The 19,451-nt window shown below is 35.3% G+C and overlaps 1 long non-coding RNA gene and 1 pseudogene across 2 annotated transcripts in view; both read left to right on the forward strand.

Moving 5' to 3' along the window:
• Positions 1 to 19,451, forward strand: part of LOC309661924 — a 267,176-nt gene that overhangs the window by 140,392 nt on the left and 107,333 nt on the right. The window lies entirely within an intron of this gene.
• LOC309661119 (THO complex subunit 7 homolog pseudogene) lies at positions 6,845 to 19,364 on the forward strand (annotated as a pseudogene). Its single transcript has one exon. The product of its transcript is annotated as a THO complex subunit 7 homolog pseudogene (transcript).

The raw sequence follows: 19,451 nt of genomic DNA on the forward strand, positions 1-19,451 counted from the left end.
AGTCACAGACTTATTAGATTGAGGTATCACAAGACAAAGTTTAGAGCTGTCAGACTGCTGGGAACTGAAGGAAAAAACAAATTGAAAGAGAAGGGCACACAGAGAGGAAGCTGCAAAACTTGTATATAAAATGTTCAGAAACTATGCATGCATGAGGAAGACTTTAAGAAGTCCAACAGAAAACAACATGTTGCTAACAGCACAAGACAAAAATTGGTACATTTTAGATGTTTGGTAAACACATTGGGTTTTCCATTGAAATCCAAGAATGGCCATACTTTTTTCTCAGGTCTAAGGAATTCACTCTGAGCCTAAAGGCAAAACAAATACAGACTTGCTCTAAGAAATCATATAAGCAAGACTTCAAGATTTCAAGTTAATCAGCCAGTTACTTAACTATCATCTAGAGCAGAAATTTCTCAGAGGAAAATAACAGGAACCAGTATCTTTAAAATAAATCATCCAGACTACAGTAAAAATTTATAAATGTGAACAGGAATATCTAGCCCACAATCAAGAGAAGAAGCAGCACACAGAAACATATACTTAAATAACACAGAGGTTAGATTAATAAGTACTTTAAAGCAGCTAACATAAAATGTTCAAGGAATTAAAGGAAAATCTGGTCATAATAATCAAACTGATGGATAATTTCAACAGGTAAATGGAAACTATAAAAAGAAACTATGGAAATTCTGGGACAGGAAATACAATATCTGAATCTAAGAATTCACAGGCTTCAGAGAACACTGAAGTTGGCAAAGAAAGGGAGAGACAGAGAGGTAGAGAGGACATGAATGTAAAGATAGTAGAAGGAAATGTATCTAATGTATACAACAGAGAAACAAACTTGAAAAAAAAATTCAAGCAAATATATGTAACTGTGTATCCATAAGAAGAGGAGAAATAAAGGAAAATAAAAATAATAATACTTGAAGAATTGTTGAAAGAATATATAATTTATAGATCTAAGAAACTCAGAGAACTCCAAGCTTTATAAATATAAATAAACCCACATTCAGTCACATCATAATCAAACAGCAGAACCCCAAATATGAGTAAAACTTTGAAGATGCTAACAAAAACAACAACAACAACAAATACTTTATATATAGGGGAGCATTGATAATAATGCTGGCTAAATTCTGATCAAAGTATGTGAATGAAAAAAGACAATGGTATGATATCTTTAATGTGCTGAAAAGAAAAAAAAATATATATATATAAACCTAGAATTATCTATCCAGTTTAAATGTGATTCAAAAATGGAGAAAATACTAATATATTTTCAGGTAAACAGGGGCTGAATCTATCCTTATGAAACCTAAACTATAAAAACTGCTAAATGAATTTCTTGAGACTGAAGGGAAATGCTGTAAAATGGAATCTCAGCTCTACAAGAAGGAACAAAAAATATAAGAAACAGAAAATACCTGGATAAATATATTTTAAAAACTTAATTTTTATTCTTTTAATTTCTTTTTAAAAAAGCAACTAACAGTTTAAAATTATAACATCCTAATGCAGAGTTTGTCATTTGTTTGTGTGTGTGTGTGTGTGTGTGTGTGTGTGTGTGTGTGTATAAACAATATCACAAAGATTGGAGATATTGTTTGAATCTTGCATTTTACATTCATTTTACATTAGCTCTGAGAAGCCTTTGATAAATTATGAATATGTATTATAATCCCTAGAACATCATTAAACATACAAAAACTAGAAATAAAAGGCAATAGAGAGATTTACATGGACTAAAAATAATAATATTTGATTACCACATAAAAGGGAGGAAAGGAGGAACAGAAAACAGAACAAATGTAGAAAAAAGAAATATAAAATGGTAGCGCTAAATGCAACCACAAAAAGAATTATAATAAATTTGAATGAACCAAACAAAAGGAGGAGTTAGAATGAATTGAAAAAGGTAGATTTATTGTCTATAAGTTATTTGCTTTAAATAGGACACAGTTGATTAAAAGTAAAGGATAAGAACTAAGATGGCGGAGTAGAAGGACGTGCTCTCACTCCCTCTCGCGAGAGCACCAGAATCACAACTGGCTGCTGGACAATCATTGACAGGAAGACCCTGGACTTCACCAAGGAGGATACCCCACATCCAAGGACAGAGGAGAAGCCACAGTGAGATGGTAGGAGGGGTGCAATCAGAGTAAAATAAAATCCCATAACTGCTGGGTGGGTGACTCACAGACTGGCGAACACTAATACCACAGAAGTCCACCCACTGGAGTGAAGGTTCTGAGCCCCACGTCAGGCTTCCCAACCTGGGGGTCCGGCAACGGGAGGAGGAATTCCTAGAGAATCAGACTTTGAAGCCTAGTGGGAATTGATTGCAGGACTTTGACAGGACTGGGGGAAACAGAGACCCCACTCTTGGAGGGCACACACAAAGTAGTGTGTGCATCGGGACCCAGGGGAAGGAGCAGTGACCCTGGGGGAGACTGAACCAGACCTACTTGCTGGTGTTGGGGGGTCTCCTGCAGAGGCGGGGGGTGGCTCTATTTTACCGTGGGGACAAGGACACTGGCAGCGGATGTTCTGGGAAGTACTCCTTGGCGTGAGCCCTCCCAGAGTCTGCCATTAACCCCACCAAAGAGCCCAGGTAGGCTCCAGTGTTGGATTGCCTCAGGCAAAACAACCAACAGGGAGGGAACCCAGCCCCACCCATCAACAGTCAAGTGGATTAAAGTTTTACTGAGCTCTGACCGCCACAGCAACAGTCAGCTCTACCCACCACCAGAGCCTCCCATCAAGCCTCTTAGATAGCCTCAACCACCAGAGGGCAGACAGCAGAAGCAAGAAAAACTACAATCCTGCAGCCTGTGGACCAAAAACCACAGTTACAGAAAGATAGACAAGATGAAAAGGCAGAGGGCTATGTACCAGATGAAGGAACAAGAAAAAACCCCAGAAAAACAACTAAATGAAGTGGAGATAGGCAACCTTCCAGAAAAAGAATTCAGAAAAATGATAGTGAAGATGATCCAGGACCTCAGAATAAGAACGGAGGCAAAGATCGAGAAGATGCAAGAAATGTTTAACAAAGACCTAGAAGAATTAAAGAACAAACAAACAGAGATGAACAATACAATAACTGAAATGAAAACTACACTAGAAGGAATCAATAGCAGAATAACTGAGGCAGAAGAAAGGATAAGTGACCTGGAAGACAGAATGGTGGAATTCACTGCTGCGGAACACACTAAAGAAAAAAGAATGAAAAGAAATGAAGACAGCCTAAGAGACCTCTGGGACAACATTAAACGCAACAACATTCGCATTACAGGGGTCCCAGAAGGAGAAGAGAGAGAGAAAGGACCAGAGAAAATATTTGAAGAGATTATAGTCGAAAACTTCCCTAACATGGGAAAGGAATTAGCTACCCAAGTCCAGGAAGCACAGAGAGTCTCATACAGGATACACCCAAGGAGAAACACGCCGAGACACATAGTAATCAAAGTGGCAAAAATTAAAGACAAAGAAAAATTATTGAAAGCAGCAAGGGAAAAACAACAAATAACATACAAGGGAACGCCCATAAGGTTAACAGCTGATTTCTCAGCAGAAACTCTACAAGCCAGAAGGGAGTGGCATGATATACTTAAAGTGATGAAAGGGAAGAACCTACAACCAAGATTACTCTACCCGGCAAGGATCTCATTTAGATTTGATGGAGAAATCAAAAGCTTTACAGACAAGCAAAAGCTAAGAGAATTCAGCACCACCAAACCAGCTCTACAACAAATGCTAAAGGAACTTCTCTAAGTGGGAAACACAAGAGAAGAAAAGGACCTACAAAAACAAACCCAAAACAATTAAGAAAATGGTCATAGGAACATACATATCGATAATTACCTTAAACGTGAATGGATTAAATGCCCCAACCAAAAGACATAGACTGGCTGAACGGATACAAAAACAAGACCCATATATATGCTGTCTACAAGAGACCCACTTTAGACCTAGGGAAACATACAGACTGAAAGTGAGGGGATGGAAAAAGATATTCCATGCAAATGGAAATCAAAAGAAAGCTGGAGTAGCTATACTCATATCAGATAAAATAGACTTTAGAATAAAGAATGTTACAAGAAACAAGGAAGGACACTACATAATGATCAAGGGATCAATGCAAGAAGAAGATATAACAATTATAAATATATATGCACCCAACATAGGAGCACCTCAGTACATAAGGCAACTGCTAACAGCTATAAAAGAGGAAATCGACAGTAACACAATAATAGTGGGGGACTTTAACAACTCACTTACACCAAGGGACAGATCATCCAAAATGAAAATAAATAAGGAAACAGAAGCTTTAAATGACACAATAGACCAGATAGATTTAATTGATATATATAGGACATTCCATCCAAAAACAGCAGATTACCCATTCTTCTCAAGTGCTCACGGAACATTCTCCAGGATAGATAACATCTTGGGTCACAAATCAAGCCTCAGTAAATTTAAGAAAATTGAAATCATATCAAGCATCTTTTCTGACCACAACGCTATGAGATTAGAAATCAATTACAGGGAAAAAAACGTAAAAAAGACAAACACTTGGAGGCTAAACAATACATTACTAAATAACCAAGAGATCACTGAAGAAATCAAAGAGGAAATCAAAAAATACCTAGAGAACAAATGACAATGAAAACACGACGACCCAAAACCTATGGGATGCAGCAAAAGCAGTTCTAAGAGGGAAGTTTATAGCTATACAAGCCTACCTCAAGAAACAAGAAAAATCTCAAGTAAACAATCTAACCTTACACCTAAAGAAACTAGAGAAAGAAGAACAAACAAAACCCAAAGTTAACAGAAGGAAAGAAATCATAAAGATCAGAGCAGAAATAAATGAAATAGAAACAAAGAAAACAATAGCAAAGATCAATAAAACTAAAAGTTGGTTCTTTGAGAAGATAAACAAAATTGATAAGCCATTAGCCAGACTCATCAAGAAAAAGAGGGAGAGGACTCAAATCAATAAAATCAGAAATGAAAAAGGAGAAGTTACAACAGACACTGCAGAAATACAAAGCATCCTAAGAGACTACTACAAGCAACTTTATGCCAATAAAATGGACAACCTGGAAGAAATGGACACATTTTTAGAAAGGTATAACCTTCCAAGACTGAACCAGGAAGAAACAGAAAATATGAACAGACCAATCACAAGTAATGAAATTGAAACTGTGATTAAAAATCTTCCAACAAACAAAAGTCCGGGACCAGATGGCTTCACAGGTGAATTCTATCAAACATTTAGAGAAGAGCTAACACCCATCCTTCTCAAACTCTTCCAAAAAATTGCAGAGGAAGGAACACTCCCAAACTCATTCTATGAGGCCACCATCACCCTGATACCAAAACCAGACAAAGACACTACAAAAAAAGAAAATTACAGACCAATATCACTGATGAATATAGATGCAAAAATCCTCAACAAAATACTAGCAAACAGAATCCAACAACACATTAAAAGGATCATACACCACGATCAAGTGGGATTTATCCCAGGGATGCAAGGATTCTTCAATATACGCAAATCAATCAATGTGATACACCATATTAACAAATTGAAGAATAAAAACCATATGATCATCTCAATAGATGCAGAAAAAGCTTTTGACAAAATTCAACACCCATTTATGATAAAAACTCTCCAGAAAGTGGGCATAGAGGGAACCTACCTCAACATAATAAAGGCCATATAGGACAAACCCACGGCAAACATCATTCTCAATGGTGAAAAACTGAAAGCATTTCCTCTAAGATCAGGAACGAGACAAGGATGTCCACTCTCACCACTATTATTCAACATAGTTCTGGAAGTCCTAACCACAGCAATCAGAGAAGAAAAAGAAATAAAAGGAATACAAATTGGAAAAGAAGAAGTAAAACTGCCACTGTTTGCGGATGACATGATACTATACATAGAGAATCCTAAAACTGCCACCAGAAAACTGCTAGAGCTAATTAATGAATATAGTAAAGTTGCAGGATACAAAATTAATGCACAGAAATCTCTTGCATTCCTATACACTAATGATGAAAAATCTGAAAGAGAAATTATGGAAACACTCCCATTTACCATTACAACAAAAAGAATAAAATACCTAGGAATAAACCTACCTAGGGAGACAAAAGACCTGTATGCAGAAAAGTATAAGATACTGATGAAAGAAATTAAAGATGATACCAACAGATGGAGAGATATACCATGTTCTTGGATTGGAAGAATCAACATTGTGAAAATGACTATACTACCCAAAGCAATCTACAGATTCAATGCAATCCCTATCAAATTACCAATGGCATTTTTTACAGAGCTAGAACAAATCATCTTAAAATTTGTATGGAGACACAAAAGACCCCGAATAGCCAAAGCATTCTTGAGGGAAAAAAATGGAGCTGGAGGAATCAGACTCTCTGACTTCAGACTATACTACAAAGCTACAGTAATCAAGACAATATGGTACTGGCACAAAAACAGAAACATAGATCAATGGAACAAGATAGAAAGCCCAGAGATTAACCCACTCACCTATGGTCAACTAATCTATGACAAAGGAGGCAAAGATATACAATGGAGAAAAGACAGTCTCTTCAATAAGTGGTGCTGGGAAAACTGGACAGCTATATGTAAAAGAATGAAATTAGAATACTCCCTAACACCATAAACAAAAATAAACTCAAAGTGGATTAGAGACCTAAATATAAGACTGGACACTATAAAACTCTTAGAGGAAAACATAATAAGAACACTCCTTGACATAAATCACAGCAAGATCTTTTTTGATCCACCTCCTAGAGTAATGGAAATAAAAACAAAAATAAACAAATGGGACCTAACGAAACTTCAAAGCTTTTGCACAGCAAAGGAAACCATAAACAAGACGAAAAGACAACCCTCAGAATGGGAGAAAATATTTGCAAACGAATCAACGGACAAAGGATTAATCTCCAAAATATATAAACAGCTCGTTCAGCTCAATATTAAAGAAACAAACACCCCAATCCAAAAATGGGCAGAAGACCTAAATAGACATTTCTCCAAGGAAGACATACAGACGGCCACGAAGCACATGAAAAGATGCTCAACATCACTAATTATTAGAGAAATGCAAAGCAAAACTACAATGAGGTATCACCTCACTCCTGTTAGAATGGGTATCATTAGAAAATCTACAAACAATAAATGCTGGAGAGGGTGTGGAGAAAAGGGAACCTTCTTGCACTGTTGGTGGGAATGTAAATTGATACAGCCACTATGGAGAACAATATGGAGGTTCCTTAAAAAACTAAAAATAGAATTACCATATGACCCAGCAATCCCACTACTGGGCATATACCCAGAGAAAACCATAATTCAAAAAGACACATGCATCCCAATATTCATTGCAGCACTATTTACAATAGCCAGGTAATGGAAGCAACCTAAATGCCCATCGACAGATGAATGGATAAAGAAGAAGTGGTACATATATACAATGGAATATTACTCAGCCATAAAAAGGAACGAAATTGAGTCATTTGTTGAGACGTGGATGGATCTAGAGACTGTCATACAGAGTGAAGTAAGTCAGAAAGAGAAAAACAAATATCGTATATTAACGCATGTATGTGGAACCTAGAAAAATGGTACAGATGAGCCGGTTTGCAGGGCAGAAGTTGAGACACAGATGTAGAGAATGGACATATGGACACCAAGGGGGCAAAACTGCGGTGGGGTGGGGATGGTGGTGTACTGAATTGGGCGATTGGGATTGACATATATACACTGATGTGTATAAAATTGATGCCTAATAAGAACCTGCAGTATAAAAAAACAAACAAAACAACTAATACTAAACTTTCATTGGGTTATTTATATGGAAATATGTTAATATAAATGTTTCAGACATTACATGAAATTTCTAAAAATCTTATATGTTCTGGTATAATGTTATAAGTAATAATCCTAGTTATTACTTTAAAATGTATATCTCAGAAATAAAAAAAAAAAAGTAAAGGATAAAAAGATATATACCATGCAAACATTAATCAAAAGAAAGTGAAAGTGCTTAGAGTAATAGGAAACAAACCAGAATTTAATCTGAGGAATGTTATTAGGGATAAAGTGGGACACTAATATGAATAAAGGGTCAATTCATCAAAGGTACAAAACTATCATAAATAAGCGTCATCTAGTAACAGAATCTTGACATACATGAAGTAAAAACAGGTAAACAATCTACAGAGATAGAAATTAAATAAAAATAATATTTACATATGTTGGTGGGTATTGGCTAGAAAAACACATAAGGAAAATTTCTGGAATAATGGGAAAAGTCTATGCTTAATTTGGGTGGTGGCTATAGTTTTATACACATTTATCAAAACTTGAATTGTATATTGTAGATTTATCCATTTCATTACATGTAAATTTAACCTCAATGAAAAATCAAAGGAACAAATATGTGTCAGACAGTTATACACGACACAAGATTTCATTTATTATCTACATGCACATTATGAGTTAGATATCATTATTTTTTGATATGATGGAACTTATTTTAAGAGAGATTAAATGATTCACTCAAGGTCACAGAATTAGTTAGTGGCAGAGTCAATATTGAAATGCAGTTTGGTATTTATTCCACTATACCATATTCTAATTAAAAAGATTCTATGTAACGTAAGCATTATAATCTCTTATAAAATCATATGGTACTAATTTTTGGTTATGCTTTTCTATTTTTGTTTTCTTATTTAATGATCATTTTGCTGTAAATCACGTACCTGCTATATGCTCAAAGGTTTATGTCTTGACAGTAAGGCCGTTGTCAAGAGGATCTTTCTTTGTTTGGAGTGGAAAAGTTAAGATAGCTGAGATAAACTTCTTAGTGATCATTAATAGGTGGAACATTCCAAGAATTACAAAGTCCTACCAACGACTATGTTAATTGAATAGAAGTTAATCATAGGTATAATATAAGCCATACATAGGCAATACATTCCAACATTACCATTATACCAATATGTTAATAAAATTATCTTTTTGTGAGGGCTCAGGGTATTTTTTTCTTCCTTTGTTCCCTATTTCTATTTTTTTTAATCAACAAAAAATTTCTTTTTTCAAAGGGTAACATTTTTTAATGTGACTCATATTTAAAATGTAAATTAAGTGATTCAGAAGTTTAAAACTGAAGTCCTTGACTTGTTTGAGATTCACCATCTCCTGGGAGACAACTAAAAATTAACAGGAGTGATCAAGCCTTATTTTTGAATAGCAACTCTCCCCAAGGGAACTTTCTGCAGCTTAGAATAGCAGAGAATTTGTAGTCCTGGATTTAACAAATTTTAAAATGTAATAAAATACACAACAGTTAAGTTGTACAGAACTATCCTTATTGACTTAGAAAGCTCTTGAGAATCTTGCAATATGTCAGACTCAATCAGCACTGTGAACATTGTGATTATCATTGCCTATCATAGACTAATAAACTAGTCATTTGAACTTACAATTGATTTGAATTCTACATAAAGGAAGTCTATTATGTTTATAGAAGCCTTACATTTTAATTCAATCAATAATATTCTTGCTTTGCATTTATCAGCAGTTTATATATATTTCATCTTATAGAATTTTAATTTGTATTTTCTGAATTTATTGCATTTTTGACACCCATCCCTTATTTAGTATTTATTCATTCAATCACTTATTCATTCACTTCATTCACTCTCAGATGATGCCATTATTTTTATTTCACTGAAAAAGAAGAAAAAAAAGATGCGATCAGAGATTTTCCGCCTCATGCCAAACACTAAATTAGTCAATAAACCCATATTTGTGCCCACATACTCTACTTATACTCCAGATGTAATCAGCAATCACCCCCATGTATGAACTGGATCCTAAGAACAAATGCAAAGACATTCCTCCTACAATTTTGGGCTATCTACTTTATCATTGTCTTTGCCTTCACATCTGGATCATAGCTTAAAAATAAATCATGCTTTAACATCTCCCATCTTAAAACCAACCAACCAGCTCTTCCCTGATCTCATATCCTTCTGCCAATACTGCCGTTTCTTTTCTGTCTCACTGTTATGGACTGAATGTTTGTATACTCCCAAATTCATATATTGAAGTCTAATACCCAGTGTGATGGTATTAGTAAGTGGGGCCTTTGGGGCGATTAAGTCATGAGGTCTTATGATGGGATTCGTGTCCTTATAAAAAGAGACCGGAAAGCTCTCTTGCCTCTTTCTGTCGTATGGTACAACAAAAATTCAGTAGTCTGCAGCCAAGAAAAGAACTCTTACCAGAATTTGACCATGTTGGCACACTGATCTCAGACTTCCAGCCTCCAAAACTGTAAAATAGATTTCTGTTGTTTATAAGCCACCTAATATCTATGGTGCTTTGTTATAGCAGCCAGAACCGACCAAGACACTCTCCTCACAATAAAATCTTCAAAAGAGTTGTCAATACTGATTGTTTCTACTTCCTGATCTTCAATTCTCTCTTGAATTCTCTCCAGTCATTACTCACCACTACTATTCCCCTAACATCTTTGTTGTCAAGGTCACCAATAACCTTCTCTGTGATAAGTCCCACAGTCAGTCCTCAGTGCTCATTTTACCAGGCCTATCAACACCACTTGATATGTTTATCATTTCCTCTTCCCTAAAATATTTCCTCACATTTCTTCTGGAGTACCAGTCTTTCTTGATTCTCCTTCTTTGCTTGTTCTCTTCTGTGCTGTTCTCAGCTCTATCTACAATGTGTAGACCTGTGACTGCAATGACACGGGCATGCACTAATATATTTTGAATGAATAAATTAATGAATACTTGTGTTTAAAAGCCACTCTTGCTCTTCAACTGAAGGTAATCACAGAGTAGAGACAAATATAAGCATTAAAAAATGACTGCCAATCATTTATCTCTTCTAACAACGGTATAACATGAAGAGAAAATGTTCCTATCAATATCATAAATACAGCCTAAGACAATTGTCATGCGACTTTTCTTGTATAATATTAAACCATGAGTTTTTTTTTACAGTTTAATTTTAGTATTGTCTTTCTAATCAGAGTATAATTAACATTGCTTTGCATTTGTATATAGTCTTAATTTTATATTTATCTACATTGTGTACATGAATGTTACAAATATATATTTTCTTCTACATGTAAGATTTCCTGTGCAAATTACATGCTTGTCAAACTTTGTCAAGTTAAATGATGAGAAGATAGCTCCATAGAAAATTTCTGTTTTAAAACCACTACAAAACTTAAACTTTCCATTTGAACAAAATAACAACAAACAAAAATTAAAATGTGCCTATTGTCCAAGAATTACTGGTTTCTTTAACATGACCCCTAAAGACACAGCAGGGTCTCTGTAAAATAAGAACAAGTAGAACAGGAAAACATGAAATTACAACATAATTTGGCATGTATGTGTATAGTTATTCTTTGGTTAAAAATAGTTCATTATCACTGAGGAGATTATTCAAACAAATAGAAGCATTACCATCTAAGAAGTCATGAGATTAAAAAGGAGATATCAATACTTTATTTTTTCAGAACATACTTCAGAATACTTGAAGTATGCTCAAGTAGCATAATTATCCTATTCATGACCAGCTCACTGTTTTACCTGTCAAACTGAGTCTCTTTAGGTGAAAAAAAATCATCATATAATGATTAGCAGACAGATGTGATTTAATAAATATTGAGAATAAAAGCACTGCACAATTTTAATGGATCTGTAATTGTAATTCCCAAGTATCTTTCCTTCCTCAACTAATTGGGTAATGACATTGCTAGAATTAATCCAAGGTCATCAGCTTGCACACAGTGCAGATGGTTTCTCCACTTTATGGGTATACAGGGGATTCGAGACTACTGTTGCCTGCTGCTTTTCAAACTAATTTTTATTCTTAAAAATCCACATTTTCACTGCAACTGAACAGCTAAGCCATATGTTACTTTGTGAATACTTTAAATTATCTGGTGCATGTAATTATTACACTAAAACTAACATGCATTAGTACTTTTCGATTTTCTTGTAAGAAGGAAACACTCACAGTACTCTGCTTTGTGTGTGTGTTTTTTTTTTCCTCTATGTACCAAGGTTTAGTTTAAATTATGGTTCCAATGAGAATTTTAACCTAAAATACATTGGTCGGCTGATATGTTTCCTCACATGTAACATATACCAGCATAGTTCAGATTTTGCCTAGTGCTATTTAAGATACTATGTTAATCCATCTAGCTACTAGAAAGTTTGGCTTTGAGATATCTTTCCAACTTCTCCTGTGGTAGCCATGATAAATAGGAACAAGGTATTTCTGTGTTTTTGTCAGAATTCTGACATGCCAATGGCAGGTTCGACAATTTGGGCCTTTTCAAATAACGTAATGGGTAAAACGTCTTTATTGAAAATAGTAATATCCTCCGCCGCCGCCGCGCATGCCATGGGAGCCGTGACTGACGACGAAGTCATACGCAAGCGTCTCCTAACTGATGGAGATGGCGCTGGAGATGATCGGAGAATTAATCTGCTAGTGAAAAGTTTCATTAAATGGTGCAACTCTGGATCCCAGGAAGAGGGATACAGCCAGTACCAACGTATGCTGAGCACACTGTCCCAATGTGAATTATCAATGGGCAAAACTTTGCTGGTATATGATATGAATCTCAGAGAAATGGAAAATTTTGAAAAAATTTACAAAGAAATAGAATGTAGCATTGCTGGAGCACATAAAAAATTGCTGAGTGCAAAAAGCAAATTCTTCAAGCAAAACGAATACGAAAAAATCGCCAAGAATATGATGCATTGGCAAAAGTGATCCAGCATCATCCAGACAGGCATGAGACATTAAAGGAACTAGAGGCTCTGGGAAAAGAATTAAAGCATCTTTCACATATTAAAGAAAGTATTGAAGATAAGTTGGAATTGAGAAGGAAACAGTTTCACGTTCTTCTTAGTACCATCCATGAACTTCAGCAAACATTGGAAAATGATGAAAAGCTCTCAGAGGTAGAAGAAGCTCAAGAAACAAGCATGGAAACTGATCCTAAACCACAGACCAACTAATCACTCACCGTTCCCAAGAATACTGAAGTAGCAACATGACCTTAGTGTGTTCAGAATTTGTTGTGCTCTTGAGACATTTAAAGTTTTGGCAGTGAACTACGTTGCTTTTAAATATTAATGCACAGTTCACTCATATTTCTTCACACAAAGGGAGATGACTTCATTATATATTTATTTCTTCACACAAAGGGAGATGACTTCATTATATATTTGTTTTTATTGAAATGCCTTTTTTATACTTAAAAGATAGGAAGCAACATCCAAAAATGTTTAATGAAATGTTTTCAAGCCAGATATGTTAGTGCTCATTGGTATTCTAGGTAGTTTTTAACTGGTAACATTGATTTGCTCACAAAATAAGTGGAAGATAGTGAGAAGGTGGCATTTCTAGGATGTACATGAGAAAATGAGTCAAATTCTGGAAATCGTTACCACTTTTGAAAATGAAGTCCATGAATAGGCTCTCAGGAGGTCTGTGAACTTGTGAAATTATGTATAAAATGTTTGTGGTGTACGCTTATTGTGGGAGAGGTTCCACGATATTAAGAATCACTGATATCAGAGGTAATTACAAGATGCAAAGTAAATCAATATGCATTACTTTCTAGATCTCTGTCCTTAATACTTGAGCAATGTGGTTGTTAAATGTTTTGTTGAAATGTTTTCTCCCTATCGTTTTATTCTGTAGGAGTCATTTTCAAGAGTCTTGCAAAAAGGATTTCATGATCTTTTTAAAAAATTAAGCCAGGTCTGAATCAAAAAAAAAAAAAAGTAATATCAATCATACTTATTTGTTAATATTTAACAGTCACCAAAGTGTTTTCATATTAAATATACTTTTATAACACAAAACCAATCTGAGCTCAGAAGGCAGATGAATCATTATTTTGCATATGAAAAACTCAGAGATCCAAATGATTCACTCAGGGTCCCACAGCCAATAAGTGACAAAACGAGGTTAGGACTTGCTGCTACTTTGGTCTTCCTAGAGCTTATTCTGCCCCCATGACTAGGTTCAGGGTCCTGTCTTTTTCATTTTCGTCTTAACCCATTCATAGATTAGGAACTAGCCATGTAAGGCAGATAGGCAAGATGAATCTATATTAGCCAGCATTCTCCAGAGAAACAGAACTAATAAGATAAGAACGATAGATAGGTAGATAGATTGGCTTATGCAATTATGGATGAAGGCAAATCCCAAGATCTACAGGGTGAGTCTGCAAACTGGAGACCCAGGAGAGCCAGGTCCAGTTCAAGTCCAAAACCCTGAGAACCAGGAGAGCTGCTTGTATTGGCCCACTCACATTAGGGAGGAAAAGCTGCTTTACTCAGTCCACTGATTTAAATGTAAATCTCATCCAAAAACACCCTCACAGACACACCCAAAATACTGATTGACCAAATATCTGGACACTCCACAGCCCAGTCAAGTTGACACATAAAATTAACTATCACAAAAACAAACTAGTTTTTCCCTATAATTATATTTTTTTCTATACTGCTTCCCTAATTCACATAAGCTTTGTTAAAATTAAGCTCCATAAACCATTTTGTAAGTAGATGCAATAAATCTTTACACAAACAGAAACTGTATATATGTGCATATATATATATTCAAAAGTTATCAATATAGCGAAGCAAAAAACCTAAAAGTTTATATCATACTCTGTAAAGTATCTGAAAAATGTCATATGAATAACTGATCCTCTGTGTTCCAAGGGAGAATATATCATAGAACTTGCATGTAGAGATAAAGTGTGACCTAAGATGGACTCTGAAAGACAGATTATAATTAGTTAAATTAAATGAACAAAGAAGGCTATTCCAAGCCTAGGAAAACCTGAATAAAGTGAAAAGGCACAAATTTGGTGAGCAAATTTTGAAAAACGTGTTGGGGACCATCAAGGATCAAATAAGATAGATGAATTAGGAGGGTTATGGACAATATCAACTTCCTCAAATAGGCAGGATTTGATTCAGAGTGAAATGGGATCAACTGATGATTTTGAGCGAAGAGGTAATTGATGAAAGTAGTCAGGTTTCTGAAAAATTTGCTTGAGGTGATGAATAAAATTGATTCAAAAAGGCATAGACATAAAAAGGAAAACAAATGAAAATTCAGAATCCTTGGCACAAATTTATGAGTATATGTAACAGGGTAGCTGCAGAAGGATAAAAAAGGAAGGAAACAAAAACATTACTAAAAATAAACAACCGCTTGAATATGTAAAAAAGGAAAATTCAATGACATATCAAGATTTTAAGACAAGATAGCTCGGGGAATGATGGTATCTCTGATATAAATTTAGAACCAGGACTGAGGCTTTGGCAACACTCACAGCTAATGATATATAAGAATAATTAAAACCAAACCAATGAAGAAGGAAAAGAAGAAAGGATCATAAGGAAGAGAGAATCAAATTGGAAATTTTACTTGGAGGGGAATGTGTCAAAAAGAGTAGATGTTCCAGAGAGGGGAAATAAAAAGCAGACTTACACACACATAGAAGACAGATTAGTTTGAGGTTCAAAAAGGGAAATAATTGGTGGAACTGTTTAGATTCTTTCTACTAGATGAACATTCTGTACACTAATCAATTGCAGAGGAAAAATTGTCACTGAATTCTAATTGCTGACTTTCACTACTTAATCTCTCTGTGGAGATAAGAATTAGTTATGGAGTGTTTGTGTAGATGGCAGTCATCTTATTTTCCACAAACTCATTTGCATGGAAAAGCGCACATCAGTTAGACACCTGTCAAAATAATTAGCTAGGCATGAGATAAGGCCTTTTAGATTTTAGAACATTCCAAGCATTGTCTTTTTTTTTTATGTATAAAACCAAATCAACACATTTTACAGAAATAATAAGCATTGTATATAATTCTATAATTTTTGTGTTCCTTTTTCTTTGGTTTTTCTTATCTATTTAATAAAGTATCTAATTTAGTAAAATAAAACATTACCAGCTGGTAATCACTGAGATAATGAGAAATGGAATTTCTTCTCACTGTTCTCATCCCTCTCATTCTATGTTAGGCATTATGAAATTGAAATAAAATCCATTTCAATTAAAAGAGCTCTGTTCTCTTACCATAGAGCATGATAAACAGTATTACTGAATTCAGGTCAATCATAATTTAATCACCATGTATCCATCATTGAACACCAAGTTCACAAGAATATATCCTTTTTTCCTCCTGCATGATGTGAAAGCCCAAGGTTGAAGTATACTTGAAAGTGCTTGTTACTAAGGGCATTCTCTACTTTGCTCCTCCTCTTGAGCATGGAACAGGGAACCAAAGATCAGAGCTTGTATGTCTGGAAGATGTGATGTGATTTGTTGCTTTATAAATATGTTTATTTTACAAATATTTAGCCTGCTTCTTTCAGTGAATTTACTGTCCACTATTAAAAGTTTGAAAAATGTGAAGTTGATACTAGTTCCTTTTATTGTTTACCTTTTAGATTAAGACATGTAATGACATGATGGTCATTTTGGTAACTTAACTCTCCCAATTTCCATGTCCTCAGATGATTTTAAAAATTGAACAAAACAAACTACTTACTATCCTATGTTTTGTGGCTATGAAGATGAATGAGAAGCAGTTCCTGTCCTCAAGTGTGTTCTACAATGGTTAAAGCATTTATAGTTACTGATCTATTAATTAAAAGAAAAAAACATTTGAAGGTCATTTCACACACAAATGCTTGCCTTTCTTACCTACTTTGTACTTGTCAAAAGTGATCCTAAGCACACAAACATTATATTCTTCTTCTAATTCAAGGTGTCCCACCTTTGTCACTATTGACATTTAGGGGCAGATAGTCCCTTGTGGGGCTGTCCTGTGCATTGTAGGGTGTTTAGTAGCAACCTCAGTCTCTACTAACTGGATGCTAGTAGTGTATCCCTAGGCGTGACATTGAACGCTGTGTCCTGACATTGCCAAACTGCCCAGGTTGAGAACCACTGATCTCATTGTAGTGGAGGACACCTACATTTAAAAGGCAATCAGAGATGTACATTTTTTTTTTGATTCCATGTATAAGCAATATCATATGATATTTGTCTTTCTCCATCTGGCTTACTTCACTTAGTATTGTAATCTCTAGGTCCATCCATGTTGTTGCAAACGGCAAGCCAGACAGAGAAAGATAAATATCATATGATATCACTTATATGTGGAATATAAAATAAAATTTTAAAAAGATGCAAATGAACTTATTTACAAAACAGAAATAGACCCACAGACATAGAAAACAGACTTATGGTTACCAAATGGAAAAGGGGTGGGGGAGGGATAAATTAGGAGGTTGGAATTAACATATACACTCTACTATCTGTAAAATAGATAACCAACAAATATATATATATATGTATCTGAATCACTGTGCTGAACACCTGACACTAACACAACATTGTAAATCAATTATACTTCAATTAAAAAAGAAATACAATAATTAATTAATTAATTAATTAAAACTGTGCAAAGAAAAAAAAAGACTCTTCACAGCTCCCTTGCCCCTTTCACATGCGAGGACGCAAGGAGTCTGGGACCCGGAAGAGGTCCCTCACCTGACCATGCCTGCACCTGGTCCCAGTCTTTCAGCCTCCAGAACCATGAGAAATAAATTCCTGTTGTTTATAAAATAAAAAACAAACAAACAAACAAACCAAAAAAGGCAATCAGAGGAAAGGGAATCCACAGAGGAGACTCAAAGAAAGCAGTCAAGAAGTAGAAACAGAACAAAGTCTGAGAAACCAAGAGAGGAAAGAATTTCAAGAAGGAATCTGGTCAGTGGTGTCTTATGCTGTGCCCAGTAATAAAGATAAGGCTCTAGAATGGAGTTTAAGCAGAACAATTCAGGAGTGATTTTTACATATTGACCTTTACCACACAGCATCTCCTCTAGCCCAGTAGTTCTTAAGTGGCCATGCACATCTGTGTCGCCTAGACATCTCAAACCCTGGAGATTCAAATTCAGTCATCTTGGAAAGTGCTGTGTTAATGTACATATTTTGGAAAAGAAATTTACCTGAGACATCCTGGAATGCGTCCTAATTAACAGCTATTGTTCTAATCTCATTTTCTGTTTCCTTTATTTCCTCTGTAATTTTCTCCTTGTCTTTAGCAGTGTGGAATAGTATAAAGAATGTTGAACTCAGCTGTTCTGGTCAGAGTTCCTAGTTCCCAATTTAACACTAAATAAATGTGTTTACCGGACAAAGTCCCTTATACTCTCTACCTCAGTTTAATCACCTGTAAAATTGGATTGGACAGTTTCCCTAACACTAATCTTCTACATATAATCTGATAAAATAACCAAAGTAAACAGATTCCTGGTGGAAATATTAGTTGATCCATTCCAATCAGATACAAATATTATGAAAATAAAGAAGTAAACCACAGATTATAGAGCAAACTATAGTCTAAATTGTGATACAATCATCACACAGTAACTATGTAATAACATTTCAAATTGTAATATATCCAACAGCTGGAAAAAAAATCCAGAATAGTATATAATACTACATATCCAAACAGAATAATTAATTCTCAAAGAAATATTCTGAGTGATTTACATTTCAATATTCTGAAAAATGAATTCTCAGATATCTGCACACATGATAGATTTTTTTCTACCAATGAGATCACTCTATATATTTAATTTGGAATTTTGCTTTTCATGTACATTTACTGCAGTTCCTTTATCATCATGGGAGTTGTCACCTCTGAAATGACCACTTGAGAAAGTCAAGAAGCAAGAAGCTGCTGCTACACACTCTACTCACTATCACCACAACTACTTCTCAAGCACAGGAAGTAGGGGAAGAGGCAGCCAAAGCTGCAGTTTGTGGATTCATGCATCTGATGGAGCATCCACAGATTCAACCTGCACATGGGGTAGTGGATGAAAGAAGGCCGGTGCCAGACATCAGCATGCTTTCAAACTTTGTTTCAAACAGCCAAGTACCTCAGGAAGAAGGGTTCTGCCTTATTGTCACCTTCCAGACCTCACACAAGTGCATCTTATTAGTCGAACCTAATTTGTATTCAGATGAAAAGCACCGGTTAGCTTTTAAACATCTCCCCAAAGAAGAAGAAGAATATTTGAGAGAGTTTAAAGAATGCACCACAGTGTATTTCTGAATTTTCCTTTGCAAATGGAGTAGAAAGAGCAACAGTAATCTCTTTGAGTTGGTAGTCTTTATTCTTGGCCATGATAGTATATCAGCAAAGAACTTGGGCATGGGCTTCCCTGGTGGCGCAGTGGTTGAGAGTCTGCCTGCCAATGCAGGGGACACGGGTTCGGGCCCTGGTCTGGGAAGA

This window comes from Balaenoptera physalus (assembly GCF_965194825.1).
Source record: "Balaenoptera physalus genome assembly, chromosome: 5".
In the NCBI taxonomy this organism is placed as follows: domain Eukaryota; kingdom Metazoa; phylum Chordata; class Mammalia; order Artiodactyla; family Balaenopteridae; genus Balaenoptera; species Balaenoptera physalus.